The 24,353-nt window shown below is 43.8% G+C and overlaps 1 long non-coding RNA gene across 4 annotated transcripts; it reads left to right on the top strand.

The window, feature by feature from the left end:
- The first annotated feature begins 236 nt into the window (after window positions 1-236).
- Window positions 237-23,918, top strand: LOC118156685. 4 transcript variants are annotated; one of them, XR_004746381.1, is made up of 6 exons: window positions 245-270; window positions 329-487; window positions 1,222-1,330; window positions 6,775-7,817; window positions 18,951-19,063; window positions 23,145-23,918. It is a non-coding gene; the product is annotated as an uncharacterized LOC118156685 (long non-coding RNA). The 4 variants fall into 4 exon arrangements; XR_004746382.1 differs by having other exon boundaries at window positions 237-487; window positions 6,775-6,924; XR_004746380.1 differs by having other exon boundaries at window positions 237-487.
- The last annotated feature ends 435 nt before the right edge of the window (window positions 23,919-24,353 follow it).

Below are 24,353 nucleotides of genomic sequence, written 5' to 3'. Positions count from 1 at the left end.
ACAAGGAAACAACAACAACAAAAAATCATGCACAGTTCCTGGGAGTTCTGCATCTGGCTGTTCCCCTCTTAGCACTTGTAGCTGCTCCAGTAAGAGGAAGGCTCTCTGCAACAAACCGCATTGTGCAGGGCAGTGTGCTGACCTTCAACTCTCACCTGTAGTTAAGTTACCTCCCTGGCTGGTGCAATTCAGCAGAGGGGTTGCATTTTTTATGACCATCAATTATCATTTGGCTGCTAACATACCAGAATACACGTATACAGAACACTGGTAAGATTCCTGATTACTTACACATGTAGAAACCACAACCTTAATTTCAGCAATTCAGTTTCAGGTACATTCCCAGACAACCTACGTGAAATCAAAAGCAGAGATGGAAAGATCAGAAGTAAACACTGGAAAGAGAAGCAGGCTACAGGGGAACATGGATGTTTGAAAAAAACTTCTTCTATTATGAGCTTAACTGCTCCTGCTGTGAATTGCAGGGGTAAGGGTTTCTTAAGCATATAGGCTCCAGGCTATTAGAATGCAGTACCATGATGTCCTTTCCCTTGGGGATTTAATTCTTTTAATCTAAGTTGCAGCTTTGATAGGAAGCTGAGATGCAAAGTGTAATGATACTACAATGAAACTTTGCAGCATGCTATCTGTTCCCTTCGATTGGCCAAGGCATGATTGGCTCTGTGCTGGGTCTGGCTGGGATGGAGTTAACTTACCTTGCAGCAGCCCATACAGAGCTGTGCTCCACACCTGCAGCTAGAACAGCAGTGGTATCACACCGGTGTGCTGTCTGTCACGGAGCAGTGCTGGCACAGCACCAAGACTCCCTCCAGACCCTCAGAGCCAGCAGGCTGGGGGTGGGCAGGAGGTGGGGAGGGGTCATCACCAGGGCAGCTGGCCTAAACCAACCAAAGGAATATTCCATACAGTGTGGTGCCACACGCAGCAATAACAGGTGGGGAAGGGGAAGAAGAAGGGAGGTCTCTCCTCATGAAGACATCTGCCCTCCCAAATAACCGCTATGTGTATTGAGGCCCTGCTTACCAGGATGTGGCCGAACATCACTTGCTGATGGCAAGTAGAGATATTTTCTTCTCGCTCTCTATACTTCCACATAGCCTTTGCTTATTTTTTTCCCTCTTCCTGTTCCCTCTATTTAAATTATCTTTATCGCAACACGAGGGATTTTTGTTTGTTTGTTTGTTTGTTTTCTCTTTCCAGCATACTTTCTTCCCCCCTTCTGTTCCTGAGGAGGGGGAGCGACAGAGCAGTTGCGGTGGAGTTCAGCTGCCCAGCATAGTAAAACCTCCACAGGCTCCCATCTCTTCAGGTAGCTGCAAGAGCTCCTCACTTCTTTTCTAACCTGTTGCTGTGAGACCAGTGCATAAACCTGCAAGGGGATGCAGCTCTGCATCAGCTGTGTTTCCACCTTGCTGAAATTTACCTGTTGTTGTATTGTCCCATACATAGCTCGAACCATCCACACATGTTGCCAGTCACAGTACTGAATATAGGCCAGTGTGCAATTCATGGTCCACCTGCTACCCGAGTCGTTTTCTGAATATGATCAGTTCTTGCCTGGTTCTGACAAACAGGGAGAAAGCAGCCACTCCATCTTGGATATTGGCCATCCACTGCTGACCAAAACCAACCTAGCTTCACCAATTTCCAATATTTGATTTTTTTTTTTCCCCTAAGACTAACCAAGAAAAGAAGGAGGTTAATTTGTCTCCCAACTCAAGTATACTGCCTTCATATATTTTTAACATATTTTTTTCCTGCTGTATACGTATTGCAATGGACAAAATATTCCTGTACACAGAGCGTGCCATGTAAACTGTATGTTTATACTAAAAGTATTTGCACTTAGGGTTTTAGAGTAAACTATTGATTTAAGTCAGGCACTACTTCCCAGTCACTTATTGTTCGCTCATATTTAACATCTCTATGTATCCTGACTGAAATTTCAGGCATCTGTTCCTAAAAGAGCTGCATTGTGTAAGAAGGGTCGGAGAGACAAGAGGCACGCTCAGATACCTAGTTCTCCCCTTCAACATACTTGTTGCACAGAATGGTGTATCAGGGATCATGTTCACGTTTCCGTTTTGAGAGCAGACGTAGTGCAAGCAGCACGCAGTGCGTAGTATGTTTCAGTAGGGTCATGTACAGGAGAGAACAGTTCAGACAGCACTCTTCAGCTGGAATGCACCGCTCTAAGTGAAGAAGAAGGCAGTACATCAGTCTTAATGTCATATGGGAATTTGCCAAGTGATTGAATACAGACCATCTTTGGCCAATAAAGATCAGACAGGAAGAGAGGGAGGGAGGAAGGGAGAACAACTGTACACACAGGTGACTCACCTGGGAGTGTTGATCCAGCCTGTTTGCATTTCAGGCTGGGCCTCCCTTCAGGAGCCTTGATGAGCTCCTGGAGCTGTCTGTAGAGCAAATGAGTGTCTGGGCTGTCTGGAGTCTGTATGAAATGTCTCTGTGCTAGTGCACGTAGCATGGGGAGTAAACAAGAGGAGTTATAGATGCATGCACGCCTTCAGGGCTCCCATGACTGGGGTGTTGAAATGGAAGGATACAAGCTCTTTAGGAAGGACAGGCAGGAGGGATGAGGGGGAGGCATCACCCTCTGTGTCAGTGAGCAGCTGGAGTGCATGGAGCTCTGCCTGCGGGGTGGGTGAGGAGCTGACAAAGAGCTTGTGGGTCAGGATTAAAGGCAGGGCAGGGACAGGTGAGGTTATAGCGGGGGTCTGCTACAGGCCATCCAACCAAGAAGACCAAGTGGATGAGGCCCTCTATAGACAGATAGAAGCAGACTCATGTTCACAAGCCCTGGTCTTCAAGAGGTGCTTCAATCACCCTGATATCCGCTGGAGGGACAGTACAGCAGGGCATAGGCTGGTTCCTGGAACACAGGAGGTTCCTGGAATGCACTGATGACAACTTCCTTCTCCAAGTGACAGAGAAACCACTGAAAAGAGATGCTGTGCTGAAATTCATTTTCACCAACAAGGAGGGAGGGAGCACAGCAAACTTGCTACCCTGGACTTTGGGAGAGCAGGCTTTGCCCTCTTCAGGGATCTGCTTTGTCTTCTTCAGGGGTCAAGTACCACATGCCAAAGCTCTGGTGGGAAGAAGGGCCCAAGAAAGCTGGTTAATATTCAAGGATCACCTCCTTCAAACTCAAGAACAATGCGTCCCAACAAAGATAAAGGCGGGCAAAACCACCAGGAGGCCTGCATGGAGCACCTGCCAAACTCAAACAGAAAAAGGAGGCCTAAGAGGGTGGAAACAAGGAATCCTGGGAGGGATACAGAGAGATTGTCCAAACAGCCAGGGATCAGGTTAGGAAAGCTGAAGGTTTATTAGAATTAAATTTGGCCAGGGATATCAAGAGCAACAAGAAAGGGTTCTATAGATACATCAGTGATAAAAGGAAGATTAGGGAGACTGGGGGCCGTCTGCAGAAGGAAACGGGAGATATGGTCAGCTGGTATGGAGAAGGCTGAGGTTCTCAGTGGCTTTTTTGCCTATGTTCACCAGCAAGAGCTCTAGCTGTGCAGCCCAGGCCCAAGAAGGCAAAGGCAAGGACTGGGAGAACAATGAACTGCCCAGTGTAGGAGAAGATCAGGTCTGAGACCAGCTGTGGAACCTGAACGTGCACAAGTCCCTGGGACCTGACAGTATATATCCAAGGACTACAGTTTCTGATAAGCAACATTCTGTATTTTTTTTTTTTTGGTGAAGATACCATGTTATACTGATGCAAAAAGTATAAACCTCATTTCACAGTGTATAAAAAGGGTATGACCTGTGAGTCAGTGTTACAGGTTTTCCACATTGTTGATACTGTTGATCAAGTGTCATACTAGAGGAAAGAAGTGAGAGGAAGTGCATGAGAATAAATAGTTCTGGAAAACAGGACCTAAGATGACATGGGGAGCTTGGACTTAGTCTAAATGCACTTGAGGGAGACACATCAAAAATAGGTTAAAGTTTTGAGGTATTTGGGTGGCTATTTTTCTAGTGTCCAATGTGGATATAGAGAATCTCCACATATTCTCTATCCTGGAAGACTAAGAGACTAAGCAAGCATCTACCAGGGACTGAAGGCTCACAATAAACACATCCATAGCTGAATTTGCCATGGAGGAGTGCAGGGGGTGAGGGAAGGAACAAACAAACAAGCAACCAAAACAACCAACCGAGAAGACAAACAAACAACAGCAACAACAACAACAATAACAACAATAACAACAACAACAACAAAAAAAAACCAACTAGAAGATCTCCTTGCAGTTTTTCAGTTCTTTTTTATTATTATTATTATTTTTAACTTCTAGGAATCTACCTTCCATTCCAGCACATCCTCCAAGAAACCGTCCAGATAGAAACTGTCCTGATTCAAAAGGGCCTTCAGCAAGACTTCAGCTTAACTCAACTTCCTGTATCCACCAGTTGCTTCTATGTACATTTCCAATGTATTTCCACTACAGGAACTGTTTATTAAACATATGGAGCTATATTTTTACGATAACCATAACCCTCACTTCTGGAATTAAAATAATTTCAGTGACTCACTCAAACCAGTTAGCCTGCACACATTTCTTAGTAAAGCACAGACATCATCTCTAGAAGCTCCCAATCAAGTCCATTTCTTCCTGAAAATGCAGCAGCTATGTTTGATTTTTGCATCCTGATTTACTTTTGCATGTGTCTAATTTTAGCTTCAAAATTAGTGTGATCTGGTCCCACTGGAATTTTCCTTGCTCTGGGGTGAATCACTGCACTGTAGAGGGATTAACATGTAGAGTGCTCCTCTACTTCTGCAGTTTTCCTTTCTCTCTTTCTGTATTCATCTGATTATCTAATTCCAGTTGTATCTTCCTACTGTATTCTTGATCTGCTGGATGGTACCCCATTTATAAAGACAAACTTGCTTCAGTTTCTTAATACCATCTTTTAATACACAGTTTTCAAATCAAGATGGCTTTTCTCTTATTACTTTGGCTCAGTCAGCCCAAAACATTTTTGCTGCTTGCTATCGTAGTCCCACTAACACAGGGTCTGTATCCCCAAGTTTCAATCATTCTTCTCTACAATAACTAGAGAACACTTGCTTTGTATCATCTATTGTCTTGTGGGCTGAAGTGGCACATGCTGCCTTCCATGGAAAGATGCCTATAGCTCATGCAGTGATCTCCAGCATGGCTGGGGGCTTCTAACGACCCCTTGGAAGGCTCCTTTTTAGGCTTCTGCTGAGCGTCCTTACACTTTCACTGAGCTTTCAGTTTCTCTAGAAGGTTTTCCTGCAGTATTTTTCACACTGGTATTACAGGAGATTTATCTGTTGTCTTGCAAGTATCCAGCCAATGCCCTGTACACTATCTCAGAGCATCCTCCCTGGTCCATAACTGTTCTGATAACTCACCCATGCTGAGCTGGCCATGCAGTCAAGATTTGTAAACAAGTATTTTAGGACTGGCTTTGTAATGGCAGAAGAAATGTGGGGACATCCTGATAATATCCAAAACTTGTCAGAATTAATGTCAATAGCAGAAAAGTTTCTGCTGATGTACTAGAAGGGAAGTGTTCCAAGGTGCTGCTGCAGCCCTTGAGGTGAAGAATGCTGATCTAGGAATCATCAGACAGGCAGACAGAGAAAAGGAAACTCCAGAAGAGACAGTTACCACCACCAGGGCCTCAAGAATTCATAATATTCAGGTGGCAATCATGCTTATTTCTCAGACTGCTACAGCACCAGGCTGTCTTTGGAGGAGAAACAGGATGTCTAAAACCAATTTGTTAGTTACCTGGACTTATCAAGACCTGTAACCACTTCTAGCAAGCACGTTTTAACCTTTTTTATGTTTTATGTTTTACCTCAGGTTTACCTCAGGTGCCTCAGTGAAAATAGCTCTGCCTTCCCCCCGTGAAGGCAAACCACTACAGTTTGTTGCAAGGCAATTTCTTTCTGTTTTATCTTGGTGGTCCCGTATCACAGGGAAACTGAAGTGCACTCCCTTCCCCTGGAGTGTTTAGATTGGAATGGTTTGTACTTACTGTTTTCCCTGAGAAAGGGATGGAGACCAGATGAAAGCAGATATGTATAAAGGTGAATATAAGCCCTCAAAGGGGCTATTTCTTTGTTGAAGGATATAGATGTTTTGAAGCCAGTATTTCTGCAGGAGAACTGTCCAAAGGCAACTTTAGACATCTCAGGCCAAGGAAGATCTCTTGTAGGTATTCACACTGAGAGTGTTGGGGTTGTACTACTATTTGTTACCACAGAACCTAGTCACAAGTCTTCACCTGGTTCCCCCACCTCCCCATCATCTGCTACTGTGTGGCAGATGGAAACAGCATTTTTCACTTTTTCTTTAAGAAAAATATTAACTGAAAACACAGGGACAAGTGGGAGGTAATTAGGGACAGGATCCAGTCATCCCGTGATCATATTTGCAACATATGGTCCTGCAGAGTTTGAGCCTTCCCCAATCATTTATGAGCTTCAGGGACTTGGCAAAGAAGGCAGGGAGAAAGAGGAAACCGTCACCCCCAGCACAAGCAGGGAGAAGTCGGCACTGTTTTGCTGTTTTGTCTTCAGAGATGAGGCAGTTCTTATGTTTGGGAGCTTGCGGTTGCTGAGTCAAGTAGAGTGAAGCTGCCATGTACCCAGCAGGAAGAGGACAATCTCTGGCAGCGAAAGAAACAATAGATCAGCAATTAAGGCACACCCAAACTGAAATCTCAATGTTTCTACAGATCTCCTGTGTCATTCTGGCTATACTGCTTCTTCTGTGCCTCTGCCTCCCAGCCTTCCCAGATTTTGGGAAGGAAGAATGACTGATCTTTCGTTCGTCCTGTCTGAGGGGTCCACGTTGATCTGATCACAGTTTTCCAAGCTTTTCTGAGGTGAAACAGCACGAGGGAGAAGGCAGCAGACTGTTGGGGCAGAGTACTGCACTGAAATGGTTTGCCATTAAATAGACAGAATATCCCGCCTCCAGCTTGAGCCCCGCCAGTCAAACCAGCATCACTCTCTAGCACGCCATTTTTTTTGTCCTAGGTCACATTTTGAAGGTGCTTCAACTTTTATGACTCAGCAAAGTTTAACAAATTGACCATCCTTCAGATTTTGCAAGGTTGGTGGGCTGATAAGTGGGAGTCAGGATTCCAGCTATGGCTTCAAAAACATTGCAATGAATAATTGCCCCTCGAAGAAGAATGGTTGGCAGGAGCATCAAAAATTATTTATTTCTGAGCTCAGACAAGAGGTAGAAATTGCACCAGCTTAACATTTGACAGACCAGAAAGTGACTTCCAATTTTCTCAAAAGTCAGAAAATGCTTCTGCCTGTGAATAACAGGGAAAAGCAGAAAACAGCTGACTGCCACAAGGGAATACCACGTGTCGACAATCCCATCTACCGCCTAATCTACCAAGAAAACTAAACAGAAGTGAAGAATAAAAAGTGAATAAAAGTTAGTTGTTTTTAAGAGTATGAAATATATTTTAGATACAGGAGTCTGATTTTCAAGCTGGTACCAGTTTAGCTCCTGTTTAAACCCGCTGAACTCTTTACTTAACATTATTACTTCAAACATTTAAGTACATAATGAAAAATAGCATTTCTGTCTGTATCTAGGAAACAAGGATGGCTCAAGGTTATGCATAACCACACAAAAGTTTTTTAAAAATTGTTGTTCTCCCAACAAAGGGCTCCAGCTGTACTACATGCAGGTACCTACTCACAGCTGGTGGGAACACTGCACATGGCCCACCTACTGAACAGCTTTCTACTTGAGGTTAGTACAGTCAGAACCTGCAGGCATCTCGCTCGGCCACCCCAGCTGAGGAGGAAATCACCTCTGCTAGAGCAGCACCACAGACACCTGGAAGGCGGGGGTGGCCACCATTTCCTCCGCGTACACCCATGGCCAGGCACCCACACGTTTGCCACCACTTGCAGAATCTGGCCCTAGGCAGAGCCATCTGTGCTGTCTGCTTGTTCATGTCAGCCCTGCAGAGACACTACTCAAGGCAACGAAAATCATTGCAGGTTTTGTGTTTAAATTATTGAGCACATTTAAATGAATTATTGAGAACATTTTCTGTCTGCACTACTGGAAGTATAGGTTCCCACACCTAAGTAATGGACAGGTGGCCTGCACTTGCTGAACAGAAATAGGCAATGTTATAAAACAGGCCAAGCACCCTGTTAGGTAATGCACACCTTGAAAAAAGCCACATTTGGCTTCTTCAAACCCATATCAAACATTTCTCTTCTCATCAGAACAATGAGCAGATAGATCAGGCTGCAAAACTTGAAATGGCTAGGGTGGGCCTCTCCTGGGAAGGTCAGGGTGAGGTTTTTGTAGCTTGATAGGCCCACAGAACATCAGAACATCCAGGGAGAGGTGCAATATATGGATGAACTTGTGATCAAGTGGTGGACCTGACTCTTGAGACCATCACCCAGGTCACCCATGAACGTGAAACATACTGCAGTCAAAAAAGCAGTGTGAGTACAATCTCCACCAGGTTGCTGGAAACATACCTGGTCAACCATGCAGCTGCCTGAAAGGCCATCTTGGGCCTTGGAAAGAGAGTTCTGTGGTGGTGTGGTACCCAAGGGAGAATTGAGTCAGATGATGGGAGTCACTTCCAAAATAACCTTATCAGCTTCCAGGCCAAGAGACACAGCACTGACTGAGTGTATTACATCCCCTATCAGCAACAAGCCTCTGGAAAGGTTGAGAGGTATAATGGACTGATAAAGACTATGCTGAGCACGTTGGGTGCTACAGCATGGAAGCAGCAGGACACAGATTTAGCAGAAGTCCCTTGGCTAGTTAATGCCAGAGGATCTGACAAATATTACGGTGATCAGAGGGTATGATACGAGGATAAAAATAACACAGAAAAATACAGATACATGTATGTGGAACCTGAGTATGACACAAATGGTATGGAATGAGAAGTGGATGTTGTATTGGTTCTGGGTGGGATGGATGTACCTTTCCCACAGCATCCGTTACAGCGCTGTGCTGTGCACTTGGAGGTAGAACAGCGCTGGTGTGGCACCAGCTGGTGAGCTGTGTGGCACAGCATCAGGGCTGGCTCTGCAGCATCCCTCCAAAGGCCAATAAGCTGGGGTGGGCAAGAGGTGGAGAGGGGATGCAGCCAGGAAAGCTAATCTAAACTGATAAGAGGGATGTCCTTTACCGTGTGATGTCAGGCTCAGCAATAAAAGATGGGGGAAGAAGGAGTGAGGGGCTCTTGTTATGAAGACCTTTATCTTCCCAAGCAGCTGCTATGCATAAGAAGGCCCTACCTCCAAGCAGGTGGCTGGACATTGATTACTGATGGGGAGTAGACTTTTTATTTTTCTCCCTTTGATTCCATGTGGCATTTGGTGTTTGTTTATTTATCTATCTATTTATATATTTATTTGGTGTGTGCGTGTGTTTGTGCAGTTGGTTGGTTGGTTTTATTTTATTCATTTTTTTCCCTTTCATTAAACTGCCACTATTCTCACCTTCGCAAGATTTTATTTTATTTTATTTTTATTATTTTTTTTCCTGCCTCCCAAACCACTGCATCCACATGTACTCCATCTGACATGTATGCTCCTCAAGTATGCTTCAACTTCAGGCTTAAAGGCAGTAGTTCAGAGCCAGCACTTGCTGCTCTTGAACGTGATTGTCTGCAGACATGTTAGGTCACCAGTCAGATGCCATATGTTACTGGCTTTAACATGAAATCTTTCTGATATATTCCTGACCAGATCACAAGTTGAAGTTTTTTATCCTCATTGTCTTTGAGGGACAGATCTCTTTCAATTAATACCTTTCAGGTTGAACAAACAGATCTACTTTTTGTGAGGTTTTGTGCTCCAAGACCCCAGATTAGGCTTTGCAATACTGCAGATAGAATTGCTGTTCTGATTGAACAGAGTCTCCTTGGAGACTGTAGGTGGGCTTCCCTTAGAACTGGATGGGTTATTACCCTTAGGACAAGGAGACAAACCAAAATAATTTGTAAAGCCTCAACTGTGAGTGAGATACTAGATGATGTAAAACACTAAATATTTCCCCAGATGAGAGGAGAGAGACCCAAGGCTGATCAGCAGGTGTACCTGTTAATGCATGTATCTCCAAACCTTCAAGCTACTGAAGAAATTTATCCAGAACCATCCACTGCATGCCCTGGACAAGCTGCCTGGACTGCCTGGACTGCTTGCAACCTGGACAAGCTGCCACAACCACAGGACTTGTGCTTCAGTGACAGTTTATTTATTAACAACTATGCAGACAAGCATACATTTCCATTGACATCTGTGAGGAGCTTTTCTGAGAGGCTGAAGTCCACAAAACCAGCTGCCAAACCAAGCCGAGGTTTGAGAGGGAACAGACATCATGTCCTAAAATGGATTCTGAGTCACTAACAGCCTCAGCTGACACCCCCTGTCTCAAACAACAGATCTGGAAACTGGAGTTCTGGAAGCTAGCATATCAACTACAGCCTAAGAACAGACATTCAATCTGCTTAATAAGGTGGAAGACAGTCGTACAACCAGTAGATGTGGAAAAGGCTCACAGATCATACACAGCAAGAACTTTTCATAACCTGTGGCCAACTGAGCTCTTGGAATCAGGTCTTCACCAAACAAGACACAATTCCCAAATTCTCTTTTACTGCATCAAACTTCCGTTCCTCCTCCAAAACAAAATCTCAGCATCTTCTTGCCACTTTTCCTGCCATCATCATCATTTTGCCTAGAAAGATGCTATGAGGAGTCTTGCCTCTCCCCAGCAGGGCAAGCTAATTTGTGCATTGTTTCATTTCAGCATAGACTTTGATGCATTGCCTTGGGTTCTGTAATGGCACCAAGGGACTACCCAAGCTAACGTGTGCAGAACTCACAACACAGGAGTTCAAAGCAACAAGCTTGTTTTCAGGGATGAGCAAACCAAGTTTATTTTGCCTAGGACATTTTTTTTCCTTATTTGTAGTGTGAATGTGCTGTGATAACTCTTTGCTCTAGAGGCTGGGGTAGAGCTAGGTCACCTCACAGATGCTAAAGAACCATTAAATATATCTGTTATGGAAAAGGTAGAAGATTATTGACATTTTCATACCTTTCTCTAAGGTTATCCAGCCCAGTCGTAACCAGAATGAGACTATCATCACAGGGTGCTGTCAGCTTGCCCTTATTTACTTCCTCCAGACAGAGCAGTCAGCATCAGCCAAGGTTTTCCATAGATGCCACCTCTGCTAGTGGCCAGGGAAAACGACTATGATGCCTTTTCCTTTGTGCTCATTTGTTAGTGTCTCTGGGCACGTTAAGGTGTCCAGGGGAGCAGGAGCAAGTTAAGCAAGAGTTGTGAACATGAGATTGCAAGGAGTAAAAGGTAAGCAGAGAGGGGAAGTGTAGGGGGAGTTTGTTGTTTCAAAGGAAGAGAGGAGGCAAAGGTGAAGTTCAAAACATATTTTGTAAAGCAGCTGGTTCCTGGATGTGCTAGGGCAGAGATCTAACAGTGGGAGAGAGTCCACGTACAGACATACCCAGATGGTCAGAACAGCACTGTGATGAGGTGCCACAGCCCAAACGGGAAGTCAGCCGTCAAGCAGGACAGTGGCAGAAAGTACAGGGGTCATGGGAAGGAATAGTGCTGAGCAAAGTGGTGAGGACAGCTACGGTGAATGAAAAACTACAGGACTGCAGAGAGCTGACAGTGGAGCTGGGGAAGGTGAAATGCCAATGATGAGATCCCTCCTCCTCACAGTTTTACCCTTCTCCTGCGTGGGCTCCTCTCCACGGGCTGCAGCTGCAGCCCGGGGCCTCCTCCTGCGGGGGCTCTCCATGGGCCGCAGCCTCCTCCAGGCCACATCCACCTGCTCCAGCGGGGGCTCCTCCACGGGCTGCAGCGTGGAGATCTGCTCCGTGTGGGACCCATGGGGTGCAGGGGGACAGCCTGCCCCAGTAGGGGCCTCTCCCTGCACAGGCCGCAGGGGAACTGCTGCTGCCTGCCTGGAGCACCTCCTGCCCTCCTGCTGCACTCCCCTGGGGGCTGCAGGGATGTTCCTACCCCATTTTCTCACTCCCATCATCTCCCAGCAGCCCCACGGCATTTTTTTCTCTTTCTTAAATATATTACCACAGACCTGCCTGTGAGTACCACTGATGAGCTCAACTTTGGCCAGTGGTGGGTCCATTTTGAAGCTGGCTGGAACTGGATATATGTAAGATGGGGACAGCCCCTGGTCTCTTTTCACCCTGGCAGTCCCCAGCCACCAAAACCTTGTACATACACCCAAGTGAACAACTCTGTAGGTTGGATCTGAGATTCTCCTTGGGGAAATGAGGACATTTGTGAACTGAAAAGAAGTGAAGAGGAATGGTCATGCACAAAGGAATGGGCTTTGCAGAAGAAGCAAGGGAGATGCATACACTGGAATCTGTGAGACAAAGTAATCAGGAAAATCACAGAATCACAGAATTTCTAGGTTGGAAGAGACCTCAAGATCATCGAGTCCAACCTCTAACCTAACACTAACAGTCCCCACTAAACCATATCCCTAAGCTCTACATCTAAACGTCTTTTGAAGACTTCCAGGGATGGTGACTCCACCACCTCCCTGGGCAGCCTGTTCCAATGCCTCACAACCCTTTCAGTAAAGAAGCTCTTCCTAACATCTGACCTAAAACTCCCCTGGCGCAACTTTAGCCCATTCCCCCTCGTCCTGTCACCAGGCACGTGGGAGAACAGGCCAACCCCCACCTCTCTACAGCCTCCTTTAAGGTATCTGTAGAGAGCGATAAGGTTGCCCCTGAGCCTCCTCTTCTCCAGGCTGAACAAGCCCAGCTCCTTCAGCCGCTCCTCGTAGGACTTGTTCTCCAGGCCCCTCACCAGCTTTGTCGCCCTTCTTTGGATCCGCTCAAGCACCTCGATGTCCTTCTTGTAGCGAGGGGCAAAAATATTTAATTTTTTGACATTGTTAAGCACTAGGTTTAATACACAGCAGGTATCCCAACGGATACAACAGAAAAGTTAATTCATTCAGAATTGTAAGGAAGAAAAGATAAATACACTGTTTTAAAAAGAAAAGCCACAAATTAATACTAAGGGAGAGAATAGTGAAGAGAAGAGGGGAAAGTGTTAATACAGTCTGTTTTGTAAGTCTGTGGGAGGGGAAAAAGGGAAGGAACAGAGAAAATGGAGGAGACAGCATATGAGGTTTGGATTTGCTTTTCAAGTTTTACAGAAAATGTAATACCTATACATAAAAGTTTGTTCCCCATTTATCACCTTCAGGTATCAGTACAACAAACACACCCCTTTCTTGCACTCAGCTTGAAACCATTAGTAGGCAAAATGAGGTGACTAGTCCTGCTTCCGCTTGGCTAGGTCCCAGAAGGTTATGTGGCAAAGGCACAAGGTTATGTTCCCTGGCCTAAAACTGCCTGGCCTGTGGGATTTGTATTTCCAGGCTGACCCTAGCTCATCTCTTTTTCTTCTACTTTCCAAGCAGGAACTGCACTAAGGTACAGCTGGACTTTCTTCTAAAAGACATCCACTAAAAAGCCCAGGGATTTCTGGGTTGAACCTCTTTCCAGATTTCTTTTAAACAGCTTCAGTTAAGAAATCCCCAGATTAGGACACACAGCTAGCTTTTGCCAACTCTGTGTGGAAAGCCCTGCAGTACTTTCAGGTTTATGACTAAGATAACTTTTCAACAGTAGTTTGTATTGGAGAATCGTCAGACTTGTATAAGGTTTGTTAACTGCCTCTTCTTAGTCCCCTTTACCCCTGCAATACCTGTCCTGCTCTGCAACAGCACCCTGGGATGGAAAACTATTCACAGCAAAAATAAAAAATAAAAAATATATTAAAAAAAGAAGAAATAAATCAAGTGTCTTAGTGGAAAAGAATGCAACTTATTCCCCTGGAGGTCTGGAACCATCTCTCTAGAAACTCTTGTAGTGGCCACGTGCAGGAGGAGAACTCTTCTCCCACTGCCACACGCTCGCGGAGAGCATTCAGAGCAACAGGGCCCCCCATGCCCTTTCTCCCACCCAGGTTTAGTAAGGACTGCAACTCCTTCTCTCAAGAGAACTGCAGTAATGCGGTGTCCCCTTGACCCAGCCACAAGCTGCCACAGGCCACAGCTTTATTGATGAATTTTATGGAGGTTGGGCAAGGATTGCAAAGACTTTGGAAAGGGAAAGAAAGGACAAGGACTGTTTGCATAAGCTGTGTTTCTTAGGAAACAAGGATCAAAATGAGAGGACTACGACTTAATGTGAACCATACAATTTATTTCAATCAGACATTCCCATAAAGGAGCAAATCTGAATCATGGCTTTGTGGCACACAGAGCAGTCATCTGCTGATTAACAACCCCCTCCCGCTCTCCTCTCCCCCCCAGGTTAATGAGTCAGCCAAATCACCCACGTTATGAAAACTATGGATAAAATTTAGAAGTGTTGTCATTTTCCTTGAGGAAAAGGCAGTGCTGATGAGTGAATCTTAGTCTGCTGAGGTCCCTAGTCATGGGCAGGAATATATTTATCTCTTATGTGAACTCTGGAGAAGATGTTATTCACCACTGACTAATGATTTGGGGTGTTTTGAAGAGGTGTAGTAGAGGAAGTATTGCATGCTCACTCTCTGAAAGTCAGGCATCTGGTTTTGGTTTCTTAAATCAGTACCTTTAGTCCCTTTTAAAATATTTTGGTCCTTTTTTTTTTTTTTTTTTTTTTTGTTTTTTTTTTTTTTTTTTTTTTAATGAGGAGCAAGATTAAGTTAGCAATTTATCCTTAAACCCCATCTAAGTTTCCATAAAGTTTTTGGCTTGAATGAAGTGCCATGTTTCCTGAGAATGAAGAATGCTTAGGCTACTTGAATAAAATACATAGTTATTCTGTATTACCAATCACTATATTCACTTGCTTTGAAGACTTGGATTTTTCCTGAACATTTTTCTGCCTTCTTCAAACCTCACAGGCTGGCTTATTAACACCTTTTAAATCTTTTTGGAGAGCTAGTCCTTAGTGTTAACATGGGGGAAACAAACAAACAAAAACAAACAAACAAGCAAACAAAAAACAGGCTCATGGTAAAGGACTTATGAGAAGATAAGAACTTAGACGGGTTAACACCATTTATATGGTTCCCGTAGCCAGCACTCTGTGAAATCAGGTTTAGCCACCACTGTCAACCTAAACAGGTTTGTGAGTCCAAAGTTTTGTATTCAAATCTACGCTAAATATATTTACATGACATTTCCATTATATGTAAAGAGTCAAACCTTCACTTTTACCTCCAGTCTACCCAGGCGGGCAGCCTGCTCTGCAGGCTGTTGTTGCATGCCCTGAGGGTGATGCTAGGACCATCCAAGCACAGGACTACAGCTGTGACGGCCTCCTCACCTAGAGGAGGGCAGAATGCTGCAGGAGGGCTGTTCCCTTTGGCAGCATGTGGGAGAGGACAGGAACGGGTTCCACTGGGGGCCACAGGTCTCTTGCAAAGAGAATTCTGCTGAGTTCTGCAGGTTAGAACCAAAACCAGCACTGAAGATCAATCTGTAATGGTTAATCTGTGCCTGTTTATTTAAAGGTTCAGCTTAGCTCATATGAAGCTGGGTAATTCAAAGATTTGCTGCCTGCTACAATATACAGTTCCCATCTGGGTGCTTTTCACTTTTCAGAGTTTAGTGCCACTACAGCGTTTGCAGAATAAGCAGCCATCCAGGACTTCATTAAAATAGCCTGCTTGGCCAATACCAGTTCAATTACCACAGTATCTGAAATACATGCAGCATTCAAAAATAGTTTTAAAAACATACCAGTTAAAAATAAAGAAGAAGAAGCAAAAAACAAAAATCTGCAAGAGCTAAGAGACCACAGTTCAGTAAGTATCCTCTGAAGTAATTCCTCCTTATCAGCCCTGTACCTAACACCAGACACTGAAAATTCTTCACCTCTCCTAAACACAAAACAGTGCAAGATTCTGCTTTTAGAGGAGAAGTTCTGCTGCCAAGATCTGAGGCACATCCTGATTTGGAAACATGTAGCCTCAGAGTGATGCAGCGTGCAGGAGTCACCATGCACTGAAGAGGAGCTCTGAAGGAACAGCTCTGCAGGGAACAGTAGGGAAAGACAGAATTTACTTCCATTTGACCTGTTCTGGTCCTTTTTGGGTCCCTGGGCTGTCACTGGCACCTGTGCAAGCCGAAAACATGCATTTTGACTTCTTCTCCCAACTGTCCTTCCCTCATTAAAATTCTTCCTTTCCAGCCTCCCCAGAGGTTCTAAGAAATCCACTGACTCTGTGTGTTTCCCAAGGTGCTCATCTGTCCCTGGTCAGAAGACACCAGCCTGGGACCTTACCCAGCCCAGCTGCGGCAAGTCGCAGCTCTTCCCCTTGTTCTCTTCCTCCCACACACCCCATGCATGAGCCTCCAGAGAGTGGGTTTAAACACTGACAGGGCTCTTGTACATAGCCACTCCTCCGGTATGTAATCCCCCCTGACAGCACAGCTCCATCTGTGCCACATTTCACAGTGCATGGGGGAGGATCTGCAGCCTGCAGAGCTATTTTGTAAGACTTCCATAGGCTTTTGCAGCCCTGAGTGGGCAAGAGTCTGAGGGCAGGGAAAGTACTGTCCCACCTTATCTCTGCTCTCCCCCCAAGTTAGCCTCAGTATCAGGGAACAAACTGCAAACACAGGATGAATCAAGAGGCTCCTACAAAGCAGTGACTGTGATTAATACAGTGTGATCATGCCAAGGCATGTGTGGGTTAGCTTGCTGCAGTTCAGATTTAAAAGAAAACCGAGAAATGCTTTCTTTTGACGAGAAATGCAAGGAAGTGTCACAGTGACAGGGTATTTCTATGGTGACCAGTGCAGCATCAGATTCAGACTACAGTGGTAAGAGATGTTAATGGTGGAGCTCTGGCTCCTGAAGCAACCAGATCTTATGGACACTGAGTGCATTTTAAAAGGAACAAGAAAATTGTTTCATACAGATTTCAAATTAAAAAAAAATCAGAAAAACTGTTCCAGATGTAGAAATTCAGAAGTGGGGTATGAGAGCTCTTGGATTCCCAAGTACAGTTCTGCAACTACGACATTGGTTTTTCAGTATTTCTAGTGTTACAGGCAGAAAACAAGCAGAAACAATAGGCGCGCTTGTGGAGCTGGATACCACAGGAATACAAAAGCTGTGTTTTCAGCTTCTCACAAGGAAAAAATCACAGCTCCTTTTTTTTTTTTTTTTTTTTTTTTTTTTTCCCAGCATGCACATTGAGGTTTTGTTAATAAGGAAGGCAAGGCAAAGCATGGGACACAAGGCATAGACCTAGAAAATAAAAAATAGCACCCCAGCCCCATATCTAGATATAAGCCACACATTATTTCCTAGAAAAGCTGTCTTTAAAGGAAAATATATTATCCTTCAGCTCTATGCTGATTTCCGCTGGAGAACCTTCACGTTCTCAGCAATCCAAGCTGACAGTGTTCCCCTTTTTTTTGACAAAAGCTAAACAAATATTCATAGGAGATTTCATCTCTGTCTCTTTCTTTGCTAAGCTGTTTTTTCACATGTAACACTTTCATAAATGTCTCCTTGAGCTACTTTTCTCCCTGGTGTAAACCACTAGCACTTTCCACCTGCTTGTACCTGTTGCTTCTACAGTTTCTGCCATCAACACTTCTTACTCCTTTCCATTAGCGAAGTCATGATCTTAGCTTACTTACAGAAGCCTGAAACTGCCATAAGGCTTTCTTAAATCTTCATACCTGGATGAGTCCTCAAGATCATCGGTAAAAATGTTAAACAAAACTGGCCCCAAGACAGTGGTCTGGGGAACACCACTGGTGACTGGCTGCCAACTGGACTGGATATAACACAAGTCTCTTCCTAATTTCTGGAATCAGGTAAAATATGGGGAGCCAGAATGACCAATTTGGTAAACCTGAGGCCAGGGTGATTGCCATCAATGCTACAGCTTCAGGGAGAAGAAGACTTATAACAAATAATCTTATCTTGCACATATTTCTCCTCCAAGGTAAGGACCCTCAAGGGGTCTCTCTTCCTAGGTCAACTAAGCTGCTAGAAAATAAGGGTCTCCTTTAGTCTCCTGTGCCTTTGGTGCTGCCCCTTTGCAGCTCTGAACCAGTCTGGACCCATCCTTTCTGTTCCTCAATCCCAAGGGAGCTGAAAACATCCAAAAGAGCACTTCTTTCCCTTCTTGTCTCCAGGCTGAACAAAAGCCTTTCTCTCCACATCTTTCAGATGTGTTGTGTTACAGCATACTATTCATCTCTATCACATCTGTTGACCTCGTTCCGTGGAGTCAATGGCTGTCCTCTGGGGAGCCCAAACTGGACACAGAACACCACATGTAATCGGGCTCAGTGGTGCTAATGCGAGGGGAATGATTCCTAGCATATGGAAGAGGTGGCATAGAAACACATTTAGGCAACTGAGGCAATTAGGTTATTAAACAGAGGCCTTGGTTCTTCTCTAGATTTAGCAGAGGAATTCTTGGGTCAGAAGTTGGGGTGCACATGACATGAATTTTGCCATAAGGAGACATCAAAGTCTGAATTACACAGAACAAGGTCTGTAGATTAGTTCTTCAACACTGCACCAGCCCTGCAGGGGAAGGCAGTTGATAACCATCCTCAAGGGGTGCTGGAGTAATGTAACTCTTACCTAAAGTTCAGCTTGATTTTCCTTGTCCCTGTAAGAGGGAAAAAAGTGACCACTGAGAATATGAATAATGCAATTCTGTTGTCAGTGTTTCTGCAGGTTTAAGCTTGTGTCATCTTTTTTTTTATTCTTATTCTTCTTATTATTTTTTATTTTGTGCCATGAGACCTCTGAAATAGTTGCACTAATTCATTTTGTTTTTCATTACTGGCAGATGCTGCTGAGTGAAACAAAGATCCAGAGCCTTGCATAATAAAATGAAAGCTGTTCCACTGCCTCTCTGCCCGGGACAGAAGGCTTCGCTGTCTGACAGAAAACAACTGAAAGGTTGCCTAACACTGCCACCTTGGGATGCCTACAAACACAACACGAATTCGTAAACTTTGCTAAAACCGTCTTTCAGTACAAATTCTTCTAAGTACATTTTTGAAAGTACACTGAAACTTGTCTCTGTACAATGATCTAAAAGCTATCAATTTCCGTTCAAACGAATTATTTTAAGAACTCGAGAGTTTTTTAAAAACTGTCTTAAAAAATGGTTTCTCCCAAAAACAGATTCAATTTTGGACATTAAAATATCTAAAAAATATTTTAGGTTCCCCAGATAAGCTGTTGGATTTGGAGGTTGACTTCAAAGTTGATCAGTTCCACCTGCATTTTAATAGTTTAAGTAAGATTTAAATTCGAAAAACTAAAATCTACCATTTTAAACAAATAAATCCCATCAGTCAAACTCAGCCCTACCATAATAATTTTAGACAGGAGGTACTCGCAGTAAGCTCTGGAGGAGGAAGCAAGAGCTGTCCTTCGAGTGCCAGCAGCTTATTGTCTGCAAACCTAGTCCGTTCCCTTATGAGGAGGAGTTAAGAAACCACTCAGAGTTGCTGTCTGCAGATGTTTAACGTTGGCCTGGGAGCCACTAATGACCTCTAATTGCAGACAATTTGCAGACCCCGGCTGGTATTAATACAGGCGCTGGCAGCAGTTAGCTCCAGCCCCATCATGGCGACCGGGAGCTGCTGACAGGGCAGGCCCATGGCGGTAGGCCTCCCTGCCACCCCTGCTCCACACCGGCCGCAGCCGCATGCTGAGGGGAGGAAGACACGGTTTCTCCCACCCGTCTGAAGCCACCTGCTGAGAGAAAGCTGAAAATAAAGGAGAGCTGACAATAAAATGAAAGCGGTGAGGTATTTCACACAGCACCAGGTGCACAGCTGGAGAACAGAGCTGCGCTGTCGAAGCGAAAGTGCCATGTTTTCCCCAGCCTTGCCTTGGGGGATCAAGGAGACATGAAAGCTTCGCAGCCCAAAAAACACAAATTCCCGTGTAAGATGGGTAGAAGTGCCTTTCAGGGAGACACAGGCTGCTTCTTGGAGGCTCGTGCTGGAGATGAGGGTAGTTTTGCACCGCAGTGAAGGAAGACAAACTGTGTTTGCTGCTGAAGAAGCTGCTGTTGAGGAACTTGTTTCCTACATTCACTGCACATGGAAGGAAACACTTTGTACTGATAAGGCCTTCATCTGACCTTGATAAAACAGCTACAGTTAGTAAATAGGACACCTTGGCCAAGCAGGGAAAACGAAATCCCCCAGGCTCACAGGTAACGTGATGCCAGGCCTGGAGCTGAGCTGTCCAGGCAGGACCGTGGCAAACTGCTGGCAGGAGGCACCAGTGCAGCCAGTGTGATCAACATGAGAAACCCTCCGAAACACCACAGGCTCCGGGGGCCCTGACTTGGCCTTTCTATTAACATTTCCTCACTCCAAATATCCTCCCGTACACCCCCACAGCAAACCACCATCAGAACCACCAGCAGGAAAAACAAGCTGCCTATCGGAGGCAGAGCATTCAGTGTGGCTTAGAAGAAGCTGAAGTGAGTCTCAGTTCTATTTCTGTACTATTTAGGACATTGTTAATATGAAAAAATATCCATTCCTGTTCTGAAGTTGTTTCACAGAGCAATTTTACAGATCATATGCAGAAATGACCTGAACATGGCTGATGTAATTTATTATGGTCTTTAATGTTCTTGCAACAGAGACATCTTCTTGTCATTCTGTCCTCTCTGCAAACCCTGTACAAATGGAGGCTTAAAAAAATGTTGGCCTAACAAGTCATTCTTGCTACACAGAAATTGAACAAACAAAATTCAGCTGCTGAATCAGATTACATAGACAGAAGAGCTGAAATTCCTGAACACAGTGTGATTTAGAGATGTGGGTAGGGCGACAATACTTTTTCAAGTTTTAAGCTAAGCACGAGTCTGGGTACAAAGACGCACAAGGGAAAACGTTCTGGACAATGCAGAGACTGTGTCACGAATGGAGCCTGGGGTTTCTATACCCTTTTGCAGACCAGGTCTCTCTACAATGAGATCTACTTATGGAAATGAATGACTGTATGTGAATGTCAGTTTTTCAATGAAAAAAAAAAAAAAAAAAAAACCCACACAAAAAATGCAGCAGTAAATTTAGATTCTTCTGGAAAGAACTTGGAAATTAAATGAGGGGATCCTAAAAGCTTGGAAGTAATTATAAAGTTCCCATTTAATTTCTGATAAACAAGTGACTTCCTAAGTGGACAACATTGGAGAAAATGGAGCAGAGCAGGGATTAGCTTTTCTTTATTAGTGAATGTTTAGGTCAAGCAAATGTGGTGATCACTGGACCAAAAGCTGATTCCTGTTTTGCTATTTTTGCATTGTCTGAAAAAGTATTTTATGAACCATGTTTTCATACCAGATGTGCTATTGTCTGAAAGTTGCTCTTTCCCCAGTTTGCCCAGGACAGAGCAGTTTCATAACAGCCATTTTCCCACTTATGCTCCATGCTTCCTCGCCTGCCAAACCCATAAATTACTTTGCTAGAAGCCCTTTTTAAAAGGATTGGGTGGAGATATGTACTTCCTTGTGCAAAAGGATTCACTGTTTTGAAGTGTGCCTTTGCCCATGTTTTAAATACTAGCCAAACCTCTCAGCATACCCTGCAGAGGGGATGGACCAGCAGGTTTGGGAAGCTTTTCTCCCCACTTCTGAAGCAGTGACCCTGTGGCAGGCTGTTCTTAGAGACCTTAGCTCCCAGTCTCTGCATGGATAGATGGAAGATGCTCCAGCCACGAGCAATGCAGCTTCCCATCAGTGCCTCTGTGGCATGATCAAAACCAGCGCACCTGTATCAGTTTTTTTAATCCAGGGGTCTGGGCAGATTCGACCAAATATTTTTTCCAAGCATTTTAAGGTGTGGAACACATTAGCAACTTATGATAAACATGCTAAAACAGTGTCTCTTTTCACACTGGTGCTATGAAAAAAGTCCTACATTTTCATGCAAATGCACTTTAGCGCACTGGTTCACCTCCAGTGTGTGTGGTACTCATTTCCCCGGGTTAGTAGTAAGATTACTTAAATTACTGTATTTTTGATGTACTTTAGAGTTACATGTCATCAAAATAAGCATCTCCATCAACTTTTTCACTATTAACTTCAAAATAGTTGCTCTAGACATGTAGACAGTCTAGACATCTAGACTTTTAACTGAAGATTATCAAACACGCTGCTGTGATATTATTCTACGTAGTTTTGTGTTTCCCTAATTAGTTCGTTTTGCTGTCATTTGAAATGGTGATAGTCTGCCAAATTAGACCCAGATTAAAGAACATGAAATAGCAATATAGGACATAAATACATGCTTGAAAAGCTCCCTGAGAACTTCAGTGATTGTTTTGCCATGAAGTCTGCATGAACCTAGATATTAAACTTAAATAAAGGTAGGAAAGTAATTTGGATGTTGTGCTATAAAATTAACAGGACAGGACAGCTTTCGAGATGCCAACTTTGCTCTAAAATAGGCAGAGGCCAAATAAGAAAATTAGCTAAGTCTGAACATAAGAATATTTTTGATTTAAAAAATGATATAGGCAAATTACACCTCTCCTTAGGAAAATGAAAATACAGGAGAATGATTGTATAACTAAGTTGTGGAGAGAAAGAGCTTTTTGCCTTTTTGAAGGTATTTGAAATATGGAGGGGAGCCTTTGCTTTCACACTAGCATATACAAAATGCTGCAGATATAGCAGGGTTCAAAGCAGAAGACCTTGCCTATATGTATTAGAAAACAGGCTTCGGTAGCTCAGAGTTTAAGGCCAGCTCCAGGACCTAAATAAACTTACCTGGTGTCAGAAGTCATGATCATACAGCAGTGAACTGCAGGGAAAGTTCATGAGCACACCATGGTGATGCACAGGGTCTAGGGAAACCCTGGTCCTCTGGTATAAACCAGTATTTGAACATCACTGCAGACATCATATCTGCCCTGGCTGGTGGCAAGCAAAAAAGGAGGCAATTGGAGGAAAAATTAATTGTTAGTTGCAGCCTTCTCTCACATTTTTTTTTATTGGGTCTCTTTCTAGATTTCAATGCCAAACTGAAAGCCGACCGTGATGAACTAAACTCCTTGTGTCCTGTCAATTGTTCAGCCACCCAGCTTACCAAACAGTTTTACTCTGGAGTTGATATTGATGATACCTAGAGAGAAAACCGAGGAGAGCAGCCTGATTTACTGTCCACATGCAGCCATCTCTTCCACAGTAGCTTCGGGAGTAACAGAAGCTTCCACTGTGATAGATGGGACTTCAGATGTGAGAAATATAAGGGCATGCTCTTTGCCACAGTAGTGTTACTCATTCCTGAGTATGTAGGTGAAAAATAAGCAACCTCATTCTTAAGAAATGGGTGTGTTTATTTCCTCATTTACATTAAAAAAATGGGTTCTTATTGGCTCTCTTCTTAGGGAGCGTACCTGGAAATGCAACTGATGGCCTGTTCCATGTGGAAACCCAGAGATGGATTTTAGAGTATTTGTGTAATACAACTTTAGTAAATGATTTTCATGTAGTTATTTCTTTGCATTATTATTGAGTCAGCATCATATATTGCAACATCAGCCTGGATGGGTGGCTGCATTGGCTTTGCTATCGCAGTTTATGTTTGTTTTGCAAACAAACAGTTCTATGCAGATCATTTTTACCAGCCTGTGTGCTATGAAGTTTATCCCATGCTCATTTCATGAACAATTCCTTACGCTGTTCTTACACAACACTATAATATCTCTTCTCAGCAAGAGTAAAGGCCAGAATAACAGTTAAATCTGAGTGAGTTAGATTTCTGCTGGAATAAAAAATGTCTTCAGGTCAAACACTTAAAAGTTTCACAGTCTATGCAATCTATCAGGCTTTCTAAATCAAATGTTTATCCTCACTTCCTATTCTGAAGCCACAGGATGTAAAATAAGTCATAATTTATACAGATGCTAATGACTGCCTAAGAATATTTAAAATTATCTGTAACCACTCTGATTTTAAAAACTCATACTATTAAGAATATTTAAATTGTGTAATTGGATTTTCAGCTATGCTGGCATCTATGCTAGCACAGGAGAGAAAACAAATCAACCTCTGCGTGGTTAATTTCTGGTGTGAGTTTAGCTCTACAGGATCAAGAGAAACCTGTGATTCAGCAGGGCAGTAAAAGGAATTTCAAATTATAACAATTGAGTGTATCTGCAAAACAATTCTGCCTCCGGATCTGTTAATTATGCATTCAACTGAGAATTAGGTATT

This window comes from Oxyura jamaicensis, chromosome Z, assembly GCF_011077185.1.
Source record: "Oxyura jamaicensis isolate SHBP4307 breed ruddy duck chromosome Z, BPBGC_Ojam_1.0, whole genome shotgun sequence".
NCBI lineage: Eukaryota > Metazoa > Chordata > Aves > Anseriformes > Anatidae > Oxyura > Oxyura jamaicensis.
Note: the sequence above shows the minus strand (reverse complement) of the source record. Positions and strands in the feature narration are given on the sequence as shown.